Source organism: Chionomys nivalis, chromosome 10, assembly GCF_950005125.1.
Source record: "Chionomys nivalis chromosome 10, mChiNiv1.1, whole genome shotgun sequence".
Classification (NCBI taxonomy): Eukaryota; Metazoa; Chordata; class Mammalia; order Rodentia; family Cricetidae; genus Chionomys; species Chionomys nivalis.
In genome coordinates, this window is record NC_080095.1 from 11,590,765 (window position 1) to 11,607,105 (window position 16,341).

Below are 16,341 nucleotides of genomic sequence, written 5' to 3' on the forward strand. Positions count from 1 at the left end.
AGAAACATTTCAAGTATTAGTTCCTCATTTTGATTAATAAATGCTATGCTTGAATCATCACTACTCCCTGTTAAAGGTTAGGACAACTTTTCTTATGAAAAGAATCATCTCATGTTTCTTCTCAAGAACAACTCATTTCAATCACTTCTCTGATATTTCAGTCTACAGGACAACACATAGCTTAGAGTCATCCAGATTAGAATGCAGGAAGCAGAGGGCAATAGGATGTATCAATATTATCAAGCGATATTTTTTTTATTATTAATTTATTTATTTAATTATTAAAGATTTCTGCCTCTTCCCCGCCACCACCTCCCATTCCCTCCCCCTCCCCCAATCAAGTCTTCCTTCCTCCTCAGCCCAAAGAGCAAGCAGGTTTCTCTGCCCTGAGGGAGGTCCAAGGACCACCCACCTCCATCCAGGTCTATTAAGGTGAGCATCCAAACTACCTGGGCTCTCACAAAGCCATTATGTGCAATAGGATCAAGAACCCATTGCCATTGTTCTTCAGTTCTCAGTAGTCCTCATTGTCCATTATGTTCAGCGAGACCGGTTTTGTCCCATGCATTTTCAGACCCCGGCCAGCTGGCCTTGGTGAGTTCCCGATAGAACATCCCCATTGCCTCAGTGTGTGGGTGCACCCCTCGCAGTCCTGAGTTCCTTGCTCGTGCTCACTCTCCTTCTGCTCCTCCTTTGGATCGTGAGACTTCAGTCCAGTGCTCCAATGTTGGTCTCTGTCTCTGTCTTCTTTCATCGCCTGATGAAGGTTAATATTCAGGGGGATGCTTATATGTTTTTCTTTGGGTTCACCTTCTTATTTAGCTTCTCTAGAATCACGAATTATAGTCTCAATGTCCTTTATTTATGGCTAGAAACCAAATATGAGTGAGTACATCCCATGTTCCTCTTTTTGGGTCTGGCTTACCTCACTCAGGATAGTGTTTTCTATTTCCGTCCATTTGTATGCAAAATTCAAGAAGTCATTGTTTTTTACTGCTGAGTAGTACTCTAATATGTATATATTCCATACTTTCTTCATCCATTCTTCCATTGAAGGACATCTAGGTTGTTTCCAGGTTCTGGCTATTACAAACAATGCTGCTATGAACATAGTTGAGCATATACTTTTGTTGTATGTTTGGGCATCTCTTGGGTATATTCCCAATAGTGGTATTGCTGGGTCGAGAGGTAGGTTGAACCCGACTTTCCTGAGAAAACGCCACACTGCTTTCCAAAGTGGTTGCACAAGTTTGCATTCCCACCAGCAATGGATGAGAGTGCCCCTTTCTCCACAACCTCTCCAGCAGAGGCTATCATTGGTGTTTTTGATTTTAGCCATTCTGACCGGTGTAAGATGGTATCTTAATGTTGTCTTGATTTGCATTTCCCTGATTGCTAAGGAAGTTGAGCACTATCTTAAGTGTCTTTTGGCCATTTGAACTTCTTCTGTTGAAAAGTCTCTGTTCAGCTCAGTGCCCCATTTTATAATTGGATTGATTAACCTTTTACGGTCTAATTTCTTGGGTTCTTTGTATATTTTGGATATCAGACCTTTGTCAGTTGCGGGGTTGGTGAAGATCTTCTCCAAGTCAGTGGGTTGCCTTTCTGTCTTAGTGACAGTGTCCTTTGCTTTACAGAAGCTTCTCAGTCTCAGGAGGTCCCATTTATTCAATGATGTCCTTAGTGTCTGTGCTGCTGGGGTTATACATAGGAAGTGTTCTCCTGTGCCCATGTGTTGTAGAGTACTTCCCACTTTCTCTTCTATCAGGTTCAGTGTGTTTGGACTGATATTGAGGTCTTTAATCCATTTGGACTTGAGTTTTGTGCATGGTGATAGATATGGATCTATTTTCATTCTTCTACAGATTGACTTCCAGTTTTGCCAGCACAATTTGTTGAAGCGATATTATGAATGAACATGATATTTTAAGTAGAATGAATGACATTCAAATAACCTGTTGACATACATATATCTGTTTCCTCTAGTATATATGTCTTTGTGTAGGCTTGTCTATGTTGTTATTTGTCTGTCTGTCGGTGTCTATGTTTGGGAGTTTATGTGTTTGCTTAAGAGAAGCATATTTTCTCATACTATGCTAATAGTTTGCATTACATCAGTTACCACAGCATCCTCTGACCACAGGGCCAGGATAGTGTGTCAGGTGTCCTGGGAGACTTGGGGGATTGACTTCAGAGTCAGGACCTCCTTCCCATTACAAAGGCTCTAAACACAACCCAGATCCACTTTCTGCTTAAGATCCAAAGTGACAATCACATCATCAATGAGTGAGAGCACAACTCAGTAGCCCCTGCCTTCCTCAGTTCAGTGTGCTACAGACAGTGTGTTTTCATGTGCACAGTACATTGTTATCTTTTACCATTTCATTCAAGTATGTGGTGTTGAATATAATTAGGGAGATTCCTTCATGTTCTATGAATCTGTATAATACATGATGATTTCATTATTTAATGTACTCTAGATTTTAGATGGGAGCCACAAGCTGGGAAGGAAGTTTCTTTCCCCTGGCCTCATTTTAATTCTTTGGTTTTATTTGTTCTTGCTACTCTACATCCTGGACATTGATGATCAAAATATTGATCCTATATCTTTTTTTCTACTGTGTTACATGCAGTAGTAAGTGCTGGTTATCAAGTAGAACATGGAGAGGTTGGAGGTTTTTTTTGAATGTTATAATCAAAACATTATTTTCTGATGTAAAATACGATATTTTAAAGAATGGAAGTACTAGCCTAGCTCTGAGTTACAGTATTTGCATTCCATCTACAAGGTATTAATGTTTAAGGACCAATTTCAAGCTAAAAAGAAAAATATCATAATTATATACAGAAAAATATCATTTCTTACATTAATAGTTAAAACAAGCAATGTTATGACTGGAGAAGGAATGATAGTTCCTGGAGTAGGAAGGGCAGATGAAAGTTTTGGAGTGGGAATAAGTATACAGTGAGTGAGAGGAGTTCTGCTCTTGCTTCCCTTAACAATCAGCTCTACCTAGGCCTGCAGCTTCCATAACTTGCTTCTAAATAACTATAAACTATGAGCTTAACACATGGAAAGGTAAATGTACAAATGAATGGAAACAGTAATTATCACAGTGTATGTTTGCACGTGGATGTAGAGGTCACAAGTTGATTCTGAGTGTATTCCTCAGTCGGCATCTACCTTATTTTTTGAGGGTCTCACACTAAACCTGAAGTTCAGGAGGAGGGTCAGATAGAATGGTTGGATAGTAAGATCCATTCAAGCTCCTTTCATTATCTCACTAATTCTGAGAATATAAGGATAAATTATCATCACCAGCTTCAGAGTTAAGTGCTGAAAATCAAACTCCAGCCCTCATTCTGTGAGGCAGGCACCTTACTACTGAGCCATCTCCTCAGCCCTGAATTGTAGCATTATTCATTGTAAACATTAATAAAAATGTTGTAAACTATTAAACTATCATATATATCATATAATAATTTTTAAAAGAAAAAGCATTGTAATTCTGGATTGTCAAACCATTTATTGTCAATATGAAAATGAATGTCACGAGTCTGGTCCTAAAATTGGCTGAAAAATATGCCTGTTATGGAGTTGAAAAGTTGTGAAAGAGGAAAGACATGGAAAGAGATGAGGGAAGAAAGTAATGATCATAATTTATTATATGAAAAAAAATTTCAAAGTTTTAAGAACTCTGTTTGAGATGGTTGGGAGTGAAAGTTCACAACTTTGAGTCAGACACCAGGGAGAGAGTAAAATGGTTCAATATCAGCTTGGTCTACATAGTGAGACCAAGCCAACCAGAGTGGCCCTGTGAAAAAGACAGGAAGAACAAAATTCATTCCCTCTGCTTATGAACAAGTATATCATATTATCACATATTATCACAGTGTATGTTTGCACATGTGGTGGTGGTAGTGCTGGAGGTGGTGGTGGTGGTGCTGGTGGTAGTGGTATATGTGTGCTTGTGTGTGTGCATGTGTGTGTATGCATCTGTGTCTGTGAGTGTATTTGGAAGTATAATTATATTTGTAACCATATCTGTAAGTGTGATTCTGTGTGAGTGTGAATGTGTGTGTTGAGGAGTATAGCTGTACCTACCAGTGTAACTGTATGTGTGACTATGGTTGCAGTTGTGCACACTGTCACCGTTCTCAACCCATTCTCTCTCAGAAAAATTTTAAACTATCCCAGTCTGCTACCTATTGATATGGTCAGCAACATGGAAAGGAAAGGGTTTGTGTAATCTTAAATATTACAGACCACCATGGAGGAAAATTACGATGTGAAATCAAGACAGAACCCTGAATGTGGGAACTGAATCAGAGATCACAAATAAACTCAGTTCAAAGACTTATTCTCCATGGTTGCAGCTTGTTTTTTTATACAATATGTAAACAACACCTGTTCATGCATGGCAATATCTACATCTGTCTGGGCCCTCTTACATCAGTTATTAATCAAGACAATGACATCACAGTCTTGTCTGCATACAAATATAATAAAGGTATATTTTTTTTTCAAATAAGGTTCCTTTTTCCATGATGACCTTAGTTTATATCAGGTAAAAAAATTCTGACCACCACACAAGTAGACAGGCTGATATTGTTAATTCTACATGACCCATTTAGTGAGTATCCATCTATCCACTTTACATAATTAAACAAATAACTGAATAAATCCTCAAGAATAAGGATACACCTCTCAAATAGAAGATAACAATTAATGTGTGACTTTACCATGAATTTCCTTTGCAAATGCTTTTTCCCAGTGACTTCTCAAGAGTCTCATGGATAAAGAGGAACACAAGGAATAAGAGATTATGGAATACAGACACAAACTTTCTGTGGGAATTTGAATGAAATTGGCCCACATAATATCAAAGGGAGTGACACTTTAAAGATGCCCATGCTGGAGTGGGCAAGGCCTGATTGGAGGAAATGTGTCACTGTGGACGGTAAGCTTTGAGGTTTTCTATGCTCAGGATGCTGCCAAGTCTGTCAGTTAAATTCTTGTTCCTTGCAAGATGTTGGACTCTCAGCTATTCCTCCAGCACCATGACTTCCTGCATGCTGCCATCCTTCCTGCCATGATGAGAATGGTCTGAACTTCTGGAGCTGCAGGAAAACCCCCTAAATTGTATGGTTTCCTTATAACAGTTATGATCATGGTGTCTTTTCACAGAAATGGAAACCTAAATTAGACAATATCTCTGAAGAAACTAAGGACAAAAAAAATTTGAGCAAGTGGATTAATACCAAGTTCCCCAATATAGTATAAGAAATATGCATCTATTTCTGAGATACTCCTTCCCAGATTATTGTAACCACAATGGAAATATCAAACAAACCCAAGAAGAAAAATAAGTGTAATGTCTGAAATTGTTTTTTGTAATCCTGAAGCATTCAAAAACACAGGAAACATTGAACTCATACTGTACATGATGATCAGGGCTGTCACAGAATGGCTGTATCCTTAAAGTAAAGAGCAGTTTCTGCCACAGCAACTCACAGTTAAAAGGGAAAAGACTATGCATAAAGAAATAAGGGACACAAATTGTGACATCTCTAATGCCAAGTTAGACACACATTTCCTGAGTCTTGAATGAATAGGTTGGGTCCAGATCTGCACTTCTCTTCCCTGGTGATTTGCATTAACAAGACACAGGAAAAGACACTAGACACTCTTGTTACCTCTGCCTTCACTATCATTCAAGTCACAGGGTTCCCCATGTTCATATCTGCCTTCCAGTCCACTTCTCGTCATCACTTAATGTTCTCTGTCTTGTTATTACTTCAGTGAACATAACGCGCAAACCTGGCTGCATGCTTTTGCTTTCTATGAAGTATTATGAGTAGCTGAGCTTCCCGTCACTTAGGAAAGCAACAATCATATTTAGGAAACTGTGATTGGATACAAGCTGCGGAGAGTGGTGGAGAAAGATTCAATAGTACATGGATAGACTAACAAAAATCAAGTTGAATGAGAACCAGTGTCCAGATAGGATGTTCCTAAGTGAGAAGGTGAAATCTGAGCCGAATAAGATTGGAACCAAATTAGTATCACAGATTTCCTTACAGATAAACATGTGAAATAACATGTATGAAATGTGTGTGAGCTTCTTCCTCACAAGTTATTTCTTGAGAAGTTATAAGAGTGAGACAACTCCACAGACACCAAGAAAAGGATTTTAAGTAGTTCCTTAAACAGGATTTATGATCATCAAAAGTACCAATACCATTTAAATTCTTTCCTGGAAGTTACAGAGATACATATATATATACTGAGAACCTTGTATTCTTCTCTGCCAGCCCTGAATGAATCTGGACCTAACTAATGTAAACACTTCCATGTTTTGATTGTAAAGACTGCACAGTATGACTCTTAATATTTCCTGTTTCACTGGAATGGGAAATCCAGAGAGAATCACAGGAATATTCCTGATGTTGAATATTGAGTACTTCTAAGACGCACAAAGCAAATCTCAGTTTCCTGGAGGGGAAATTGGAAACATTGCCTGTGCTTCCTTTTATGCTCTCTGGGTCCTCCCACAATGCAAAGCAGTCCTCAAGCTCAGGATAAAATCCAAGCCCAAGCTGAGAGGCCCCATCTCCTTCTGACTAGAGCCTTCAACACAGCATGGCTGTCCTGGTGCTGCTCCTCTGCCTGGTGATATTTCCAAGTTGTAAGTGCTTCAGGGTTTCAGGAAAGGGACCCAGGCGTTTCATCTATGGGTTATATGACTGATGGTGTTGTTGCTTGTCCTTAGGTGCCCTGTCCCAGATACAACTGAAGGAGACAGGACCTGGCCTAGTGCAGCCCTCACAGACCCTGTCGCTCAACTGCACTGTCTCTGGATTCTCACTAACGAATAATCATGCACACTGCGTCCTCCAGCCTCCAGGAAAGGATCTGGAGTGGATGGGCATAATGTGGAATGATGGAAGTACAGATTATAACTCAGCTCTCCAGTCCCGAATCACCATCACCAGGGATACCTCCAAGAGCCAAGTTTTCTTAAAACTGAACAGTCTGCAAACTGAGGACACAGCCATGTATTACTGTACCAGAGACACAGTGAGAGAACTCCAGTGTGAGCCTGTACAAAAACCTCTATATGGAGACCCTCACGACCAGAAGGGGGCGATGGGGATCAACAGGGTCTCCCAAGAGCAGTATGTGGTTGCTTCATAAGAAGTTCTAGACTATGCTGCTTGAGAACATGTTTCAATATTAGAATCTATGTTTTCCTCTTCCAAACAAAAATAAGAAAAAAACTTCTCTACAGGCAACTCTTCACTGTCATAGTGTAATAAACTTCCTATTTAAATAATATAAGAAATAGCTTTTCCCAAACGCCCTGTAAGCTAACAATCTGCTTCCTGTTATTAGATAGAATGACATATAATTTTATATATTTTACATACACACACATATACACACACATTCACATATTTTATATATGCAGATTTTTTTGATTTTTTTTATTCTTTATTATTATTATTAAAAATTTCCACCTCTTCCCCTCCTCCCATTTCTCTCCCCCTTCCCCCAATCCCTCTCCCCCTCCCTCTCCGGTCCAAAGAGCAGTCAGGATTCCCTTCCCTGTGGGAAGTATAAGGTCCTCCCCTCTCAATCCAGGTCTAGGATGGTGAGCATCCAAACAGACTAGGCTCCCTCAAAGCCAGTACATGCAGTAGAATCAAAACCCAGTGCTATTGTTCTTGGCTACTCAGTCAGCCCTCATTGTCTGCCACGTTCAGAGAGTCCGGTTTGATCACATGCTCCATCAGTCCCAGTTCAGCTTGCATTGGTGAGCTCCCATTAGATCAGCCCCACCGTCTCAATGCGTGGGCACACCCCTTGCAGTCCTGACTTCCTTGCTCATGTTATCCCTCCTTCTGCTCCCCATTTGGACCTTGGGAGCTCAGTCCAGTGCTCCAACGTGGGTCTCTGTCTCTATCTCCTTCCATCGCCAGATGAAGGTTCTACGGTGATATGCAAAATATTCATCATTATGGCAAAAGGATAGGGCCAGTTCAGGCACCCTCTCCTCAGCTGCCCAAGGAACAAGCTAGGGACATCTCATTGGACACCTGGGAACCCATCTAGAGTCAAGTCTCTTGCCAACCCTAAAATGGCTCCCTTAATTAAGATATATACTTCCCTGCTCCCATATCCATCCTTCCTCAATCCCAACCATCCCATTCCTACAAATTCTCCCCATCCTCCCCTTCTCCCTTCTCTTCCCTCCCCTTCCGTTACCACCATCCCATCCACATGCCCAAGCTCCCAATTTTTGCCTGGCAATCTTGTCTACTTCCAATATCCAGGAAGATAACTATATGTTTTTCTTTGGGTTCACCTTCTTATTTGGCTTCTCTAGAATCACGAATTATAGGCTCAGTGTCCTTTATTTATGTCTAGAATCCACTTATGATTGAGTACATACCATATTCATCTTTTTGGGTCTGGGTTACCTCACTCAGGATAGTGTTTTTTATTTCCACCCATTTGCATACATAATTCAAGATGTTATTTTTTTTACCTCTGAGTAGTATTCTAATGCGTATATATTCCACACTTTCTTTATCCATTCTTCCCTTGAAGGACATCTAAGTTGTTTCTAGGTTCTGGCTATTACAAATAATGCTGCTATGCGCATAGTTGAACAAATGCTTTTGTAGTATGATAGGGCATCTCTTGGGTATATTCCCGAGAATGATTATGCTGGATCCTGGGGTAGGGTGAGAAACTGCCACAATGATTTTCAAAGTGGTTGCACATGTTTGCTTTCCCACCAGCAATGGATGAATGTTTTTCTTACTCCACATGCTCTCCAGCAAAGGTTATCTTTAGTGTTTTTGATTTTAGCCATTCTGACAGGTGTAAGATGGTATCTCAAAGTTGTTTTGATTTGCATTTTCCTGATTGCTAAGGAGGTTCAGCATGACCTTAAGTGTCTTTTGGCCATTTGAACTTCTGTTGAATTCAGTGCCCCATTTTTTAATTGGGTAAATTAGAATTTTAACATCTAGTTTCTTGAGTTCTTTATATATTTTGGAGTACAAACCTTTGTTGCGGGGTCAGTAAAGATCTTCTCCCATCAGTAGGTTACCTTTTTGTCTTAGTGACAGTGTCCTTTGCTTTACAGAAGCTTCTCAGTTTTAGGAGTTCCAATTTGTTCAATGTTGCCCTTATTGTCTGTGCTACTGGTGATAAATGTAGGAAGTGGTCTCCTGTGTCCATGTGTTGTGGACTACTTCCCACTTTCTCTGCTCTTAGTTTCAGTGTGTTCAGATTAATATTGAGGTCTTTAATCCACTTGGACTTGAGTTTTGTGCATGGTGATAGATATGGATCTATTTTCATTCTTCTACAGGTTGACATACAGTTATGCCAGCACCATTTGTTAAAGATGCTTTGTTTCTTCCATTGTATACTTTGAGCTTCTTTGTCAAAAATCAAGTGTTCATAGGTCTGTGGGTTAAATTCTGGGTCTTCTATTCGATTCCATAGGTCGACTTCTCTGTTTTTATGCCAATACCAAGCTGCTTTTATTACTGTAGTTCTGTAAGAGAGTTTGAAGTCAGGGTTGGTAATGCCTCCAGAAGTAACTTTATTGTATAAGACTGTTTTGGCTATCCTGGATTTTTTTGTTTTTTCATATAAAGTTGATTATTGTTCTCTCAAGGTCTGTGAAGAATTTTGTGGGGGTTTTAGTGGGGATTGCATTGAATTTATAGATTGCCTTTGGTAGAATTGCCATTTTAATTATGTTGATCCTACTATCCAAGAGCATGGGAGATCCTTGCATTTTCTGGTGTCCTCTTCAATTTCTTTCTTCAATGTCTAAAGTTCTTGTCAAATAGATCTTTCACTTCCTTGGTTAGAGTTACCCCAAGATACTTTATGCTATTTGTGGCTATCGTAAAAGGTGAGGTTTCTCTGATTTCCCTCTCTGCTTCTCTTTCCTTCGTGTATAGGAAGGCTACTGATTTTTTTTTTTAGTTGACCTTGTAACCTGCCACATCACTGAAAGTATTTATCAACTTTAGGAGTTCTTTGGTAGAGTTTTCGGGGTCACTAATGCACACTATCATATCATCTGCAAATAACGAAAGTTTAACTTTTTCCTTTCCAATTAGAATCCCCTTGATATCCTTATGTTGTCTTATTGCTATTGCTAGAACTTCAAGAATTATGTTAAAGAAATATGGTGAGAGTGGACAGTCTTGTCTTGTTCCTGATTTTAGTGGAATGGTATTGAGTTTCTCTCCATTTAATTTGATATTAGCTGTTGGCTTGCTATATATTGCTTTTATTATATTTAGGTATGATCCTTGTATCCCTAACCTCTCCAAAGCCTTTATCATAAATGGGTGTTGAATTTTGTCAAATGCTTTTTCAGCATCTAATGAAATGGTCATATGTTTTTTTTTTCTTTCAAAGCGATATTGGACAAATCTCACTCCTACCATTGATACAATATATTTTTTGTACCCCATGGTATTGATAATAAGCACAGAGCATGTATCTGTTAAATTTATTTATTAATAAATTTAAAATAAATTTAACAGATACTTGGAATATAAAAATCATTCATGTTGCTATTGTCCACCTGTGAGAAAACCTCCAACTGTTCCATAAGCCTGGGCAACAGAGAAAACATCCTAAATCTCTTTGTTGTCACTTAACAATGGGAAATCCTGAAATCCCCACCTACTCCCACAACCTGGGACACTCTGACAAGAAGCCCTAGGATTTGTCATAACTAACAGAAATACTTGTATTCAGAATGAATTGTAGGATGTAGACACTGGGTCCTATTTGCAGGCTTTGTCAGAGAAGACCGTGCTGTAAATATTGGGCTGCAATTTGGTCAAGGTTAGGCACCAGTTCTTATGTTTTCCTGATTCTCAGATAGTTTAGAAACATTCCTGTTTATTCACAGGAGACAAAATTATCCAGAAAATTTGAAATATAATGTTTGGATTCTCATTGCTAAAATACATTCTGTTTCTAGTAAACGGGCAAGATATAACATTTTGTGGTTATAAATTTTGTAACTGTTATTCCTCTCTTTTCTCAACAAGGAAGATTCCGTATGCTTTAATTTAAGATGATTTTGATGATTTTTGATTTGTCACCTAAAATACATTTGAAACTGTTAATTTTTGCCATGTTCACTTTAATTTTATTATCTTCTTTTCTTCCATGTATATAAAAATAAAAGCTTGTTCTTTTAACACCTTCACAGTGACTGCACCCATAGCTGCTGCTGTTTCAGATAGTAATTTTGACTCCATGGCTACTAGGTAGCCCATGTCTGAGCCAATCGGATCCAAAGCCGCCACTGCCACAAAATGTAATTAGTAACTAAATCTCTAATGATCTATTTACAAATAAAGACTCAGAAGCCAGAAGCTGGGCTGGCAACTCACTAGCTCAGAGAGTTGAGGAGTGACATTTCCTCTTCATCATGGTCTCAGAATTGGGAGCATCCTACTTCTCCATCAAATCAAAAATGATTGCCACAGTCAAAGTCACCTCTTCCATCTTCCTGTGAATTTCTGTATCTGTGCAAATATAATTCTGTTCTCAAATCCTGAGTCACCATCAGCAGGGCCACCTCAAAGAGACAAGTTTTCTTAAAATGCAACACTCTGCAAACTGAGAACACAGACATGCATTACTGTGACTGACACACAGAGAGGAAAATCCAGTGTGAGTTTGCAGAAAGCTCCTCTTCAGAGAAACTTGGAAACAGGTGGGGTTGCAAAGAACCAACAGGAGACCATTAGGTGTCACTTTAGAAACATAAAAGTTATAGACTATGCTGCATGAACTCTTGCTTTAATTTTAAAATGTGAGGTTTCTTCTTTCAATCAAAAAATCCAGTTGAGCTTCCTCTCAACTCTTGAAGCTCCTTTGATCTGTGAGTTCCCCTTTAATTAAAGAACCCCTTATGATACCCTATTTGTAGATAGTGTGGGATTACTTTATTTTGTGCATTCCCCTTTATCTGATATGTTCCCCTTCTAAGTTACATTACTCAAATTTTTCAAAACAAAAATTATTGAGGTATTGTGAGCATATAATAATTTCTGCATACAAATACGTTTTGTGTCACCATATGAAATCACTGTACTATAAGATGATAAAGTATTTATTGCTTTTCTAGAGTTTCTGTCAATATCCCTTCATATGATTATATTCACTAATTTGGGAAATGCACACTGACACTAGTTCTGCTTTCTTATTGAGTTTCTCTGGCATTTTTCCCTTAGAAAATGTTGATAGAAATTTTTTAATGTTAGCAGACACTCTTTGTCTTTTCTGTACCCATGGATTGTTTGTCTCCAGGCTTCCTGGTCAAATTGCCTGTTTCTAAAGGATACAAAGTCTGTGTTAGGTAACATCTTTGTCTCCCACTGTCTTGAAACTCCGGGGATACTCAAGAACTGTTGATTAATTGTGTTTTAACAGATATAAGAAACATAAAAAATATCATCCGCCTCCACCCAGGATTCTACAACTGTCTTGGGATGCTTAGTCAATACTGCCCCTACTCCTCACTCAGATTGCCCAGTGCCCTGCTCTCTACCTAACAGATGACCCATGTATCCCTAAGGGAATTATGTATTGACCTTGCAAATTCATATTTTTCTCTGGGAACCTCCACAAGCACCATCAACCACCTCAGTTCTATTGCTTCTTTCCCATACTCCATATGTCAGCATTTTAGCTGGTGCCATACTGGCTTTATTATCAAAGTACTTCAGTGTAGTTTGAAATAAAGTGTGGATAAACCTTCATCACCATTTCTTTTTCTAAAGGTTGCCCTGCATACCCATTTCTTTCATATTCAGTAGTATCTTCCTTTAAGCATTTTCTTTGGGAATTTATTTTTTAAACAATTCAGCTGTTCAATAGGTATAATTTCATCTTCATTTTGATTCCTTGTCATGTGGTGACTTGTGCAGCTTTCAGTTTCTGCTCCCTGACACTGGGTTCTGGGTTTCTTGTTCTGTGTATGTAATTGATTTAATTGCCTTTAATTTGTCAAGGAAATGTATTTAACCAGTACCAAGGTGAAAACTAAAGCAGCCCAAGACCATTTCTGTTGTCACCAGTTGCATTGCTTCTAGTTGCAACTCTGCAACCACGATATCTGCTGGACAGTAACAGGTAACACATAAATCATTATGACAGACTTCATTAACAATGAAACTTTTAGTAACTTTTTGGCCAATACTATGGATTGTATTATGCAAGGCTTATATGACTATGGCGATAATTCAGTTTATTAGGTATTAGGTTTAAGTTTTCTTCTCCATGTTCTATCATTAAGAAAGAATATGGCATTTTTAGGAATGATATAATCTTTACAGACTAATAATGAACAGCTAATTGACAGAATTAATATCATCAAAAATCAAAGGTTACCTGAAAAAGTTAATACTATTACAGACAAAATTAAATCTATATCTAAGTGTACTAAGAATTATCTGAAAGAATTCATACTGTTGAAGTTGACAATCAAAAGTTGTCAAAAAGTCATGATAAGTTAACAGAAAAACTGTCTCTCCGGAATGGCAATCTGCACGCTATGCAAGTAAAGTCCAAGAATGAAATGTTATCTTTAAAGGAGAAACTTCAGACTCTGGAATCACATATGCAGAATGAGAACAGGAGACTAGGTGCCTCAATAAAATCACGAGAAATATGTACAGGCCAGGAGATTCAGTCTTTACAAAAGACAATAATAAAAAGATTTGAAATAATTAAGGAAATTATTGGAGCTGATGAACAGGGAAAGAAGGCACAAGTACAGGATTCAACATCACCAATGTCTGTCAGAGATGGCTTACCCAGGGTTTTTTAGATTTTTACCCTGTAATCTACAAATCTACAAAGTGTCAGGTTCTAAAGGCTCAAAAGAATCCAAACAAGGTAGATGGATACTTACAGGAATGAATGATCTAAAAGAAATTAAGCAAGCTGTTGAAACTTATGGCTTACATTCCACATTTGTTAAGGAGATGATAGAGTTGGGCATCTACCATCAGGGCAACCCCACATGATTTTTTTTTCATTTAGTTCCAGCAGTCCTGGATAATGGACATCTATTGATGTTTAAAATTTATTTCAGAGAGGAAGTCAACATTTTGGAACAACAGGGAAAATCAAAAGGCATTAACGTCCCAAGATCAAATTCTTGGTGAAGATCCTTATGTTGGCTCACAAGCTCAAGCACTTTACTGTAGCAAGCTGCGTGAAGCCACACCTGATGGCAATGTAGAGAGCTGCGTGGAGTCGCATCTGACGGTGCTGGCTCCTGCCCTCCGCGATCCCGAAAGCTAGTGCTCTCTGTGATAATCAACTGCTATGGCTAAAGCCTGACTTATGCTATTATCACGCAATGACTGTCAGCTGCTTGCATATGCGTGGACTTATGGGCAGTGCCCACCTGGCAATCTGGGGTTGGCGGCCCAGGCCTACTTAAGGGCTGGGAGAGGTTTGCCTGGGAAAGAGAGAGGGAGAGTGAGTGAGAGAGAGAGGAAAAGAGAGAGAGGAGAAAAGAGAGAGAGAGAGAGGGAGAGAAAGAGAACGGAAAAGATTGCTGTGAATAAAGTCCTGAAATAAACTGCTTAGCAAGAAGAGCTCCGGTGTTGCGTGTCATCCTTGCTGGACAAGGTGGACCGCGACACTTTACGATGAAGAAATCTTGTCCCTATACCACAAAGCAGTCTTAAATATTTGTGAAAGGAATCAAGAACTATGAACAAGAATTGAATCATATACCAGGGTTAGACAGAGACAGAGAGAACCATTTCCTGACTTTTTACAAAGATTAAGTAAGGCTACAACATCCAGATGCTAAATGAGTACTCCTTGTATTTCTAGCTGTTGAAAATGTAGACTTAGAATCCAAAAAGATACTTCGGCCTTTTAAGGTTAGTTCAGCACCTATGGATAAATGTGTTCTGCATACAGTGAATGTTGCAACATTTGATTGAATGCTGAATTTTGGGTAGGAGAAGCAATTTCCAATGGAATGAATAGATATCAAACTTTCTCTTCCTGGTACCTCTTTATTGAGGAGTCCCTATAAAATAAGCAGAGACTATCCATGGCCCTGAACTTGTCTCACTAAGCCAGCACAACAATACGATGAATGATCATGCACATTTTACTCTGTGCACATCTCCACTAAGGAATCTCATAAAGTCCTTGCCAGTGCTGCACTGCACTCTTCAGTGTCAGGCCCTCTCAGTTAAGATTCACTACAGTTATATTTTCATCAACCATTTGTCCTTCAGTTGCCTGATATGGCAAGAAAAAGCAAGTAGTAAATTTTCATTTCCTCCTGGCCCCTGTGTTCTTCTCCAAACTTAGCCATTAGTCTTTACCCTGCACAAATTCTATTGGTTTTCTGAATTCCAAATATCCCACTGTCTTGCTTTCGGCCTGTACTGATGCCCCTCAAAGGCTAAAATAAACCATTTCGTGACCTAGCTAATACTCATTTTACTCTTGGCACCACCCTAAACATCATCCACCTCATTAGGTCTCTACTTCTTCATCCAGACTCTCATACTCTCTGTCTCTCTGTCTCTCTCTCTGTCTCTCTGTCTCTCCCTCTCTCTCTCTCTTTTTCTCTGGCTCTTTCTCTGTCTCTCTCTTTCTCTCTCTCTTTCTCTCTCTCTGTCTCTGTCTCTGTCTCTGTCTCTGTCTCTCTCTCTCTCTCTCTCTGATTTTGTACTGGTCCCAAGCTGAGTTTATTATCATGGTAACTGCAGTGTAGCACCTGAAATAATGTGTAGTACACCTTCATCATCATTCTTTTTACTGAGGGTTGTCTTGACTACCCCCTGCATATCACATTTAGCAAAAGATTCTTTAAACAATTTAGTTATTCAGTAGGTACTATTTTTTTCTTTTATAGAATTGTATATGCTGCTTGTATACAGTAAAATATGACCACATCTCTGTGCTATTTCATTTCAAATCCCTTCCATATCCTCCCCTATGTAAGTTTCTCACCACTCACCGCTTCATGACATGTAGAAGGCTACTTAATGTTGGCCATATGTGCATGTGTATGGAGACAAATACTGTAACATAGGAAACTACCAATGACTACAGTCTCAGATGAGAAGCATTCTTATTATCCAGGAATGGTCTACATCTAACAGCTCCTCAGTAAGACAGTAGAGATAATGTCTGAAAATAATCTCCACTAGGGTTTTGGCAGACTTGGTCTTATGTAGGGTTTACACACAAAACAGCTGCCATTATGAGTTTATGAATGTGATTACCATGTCACATCC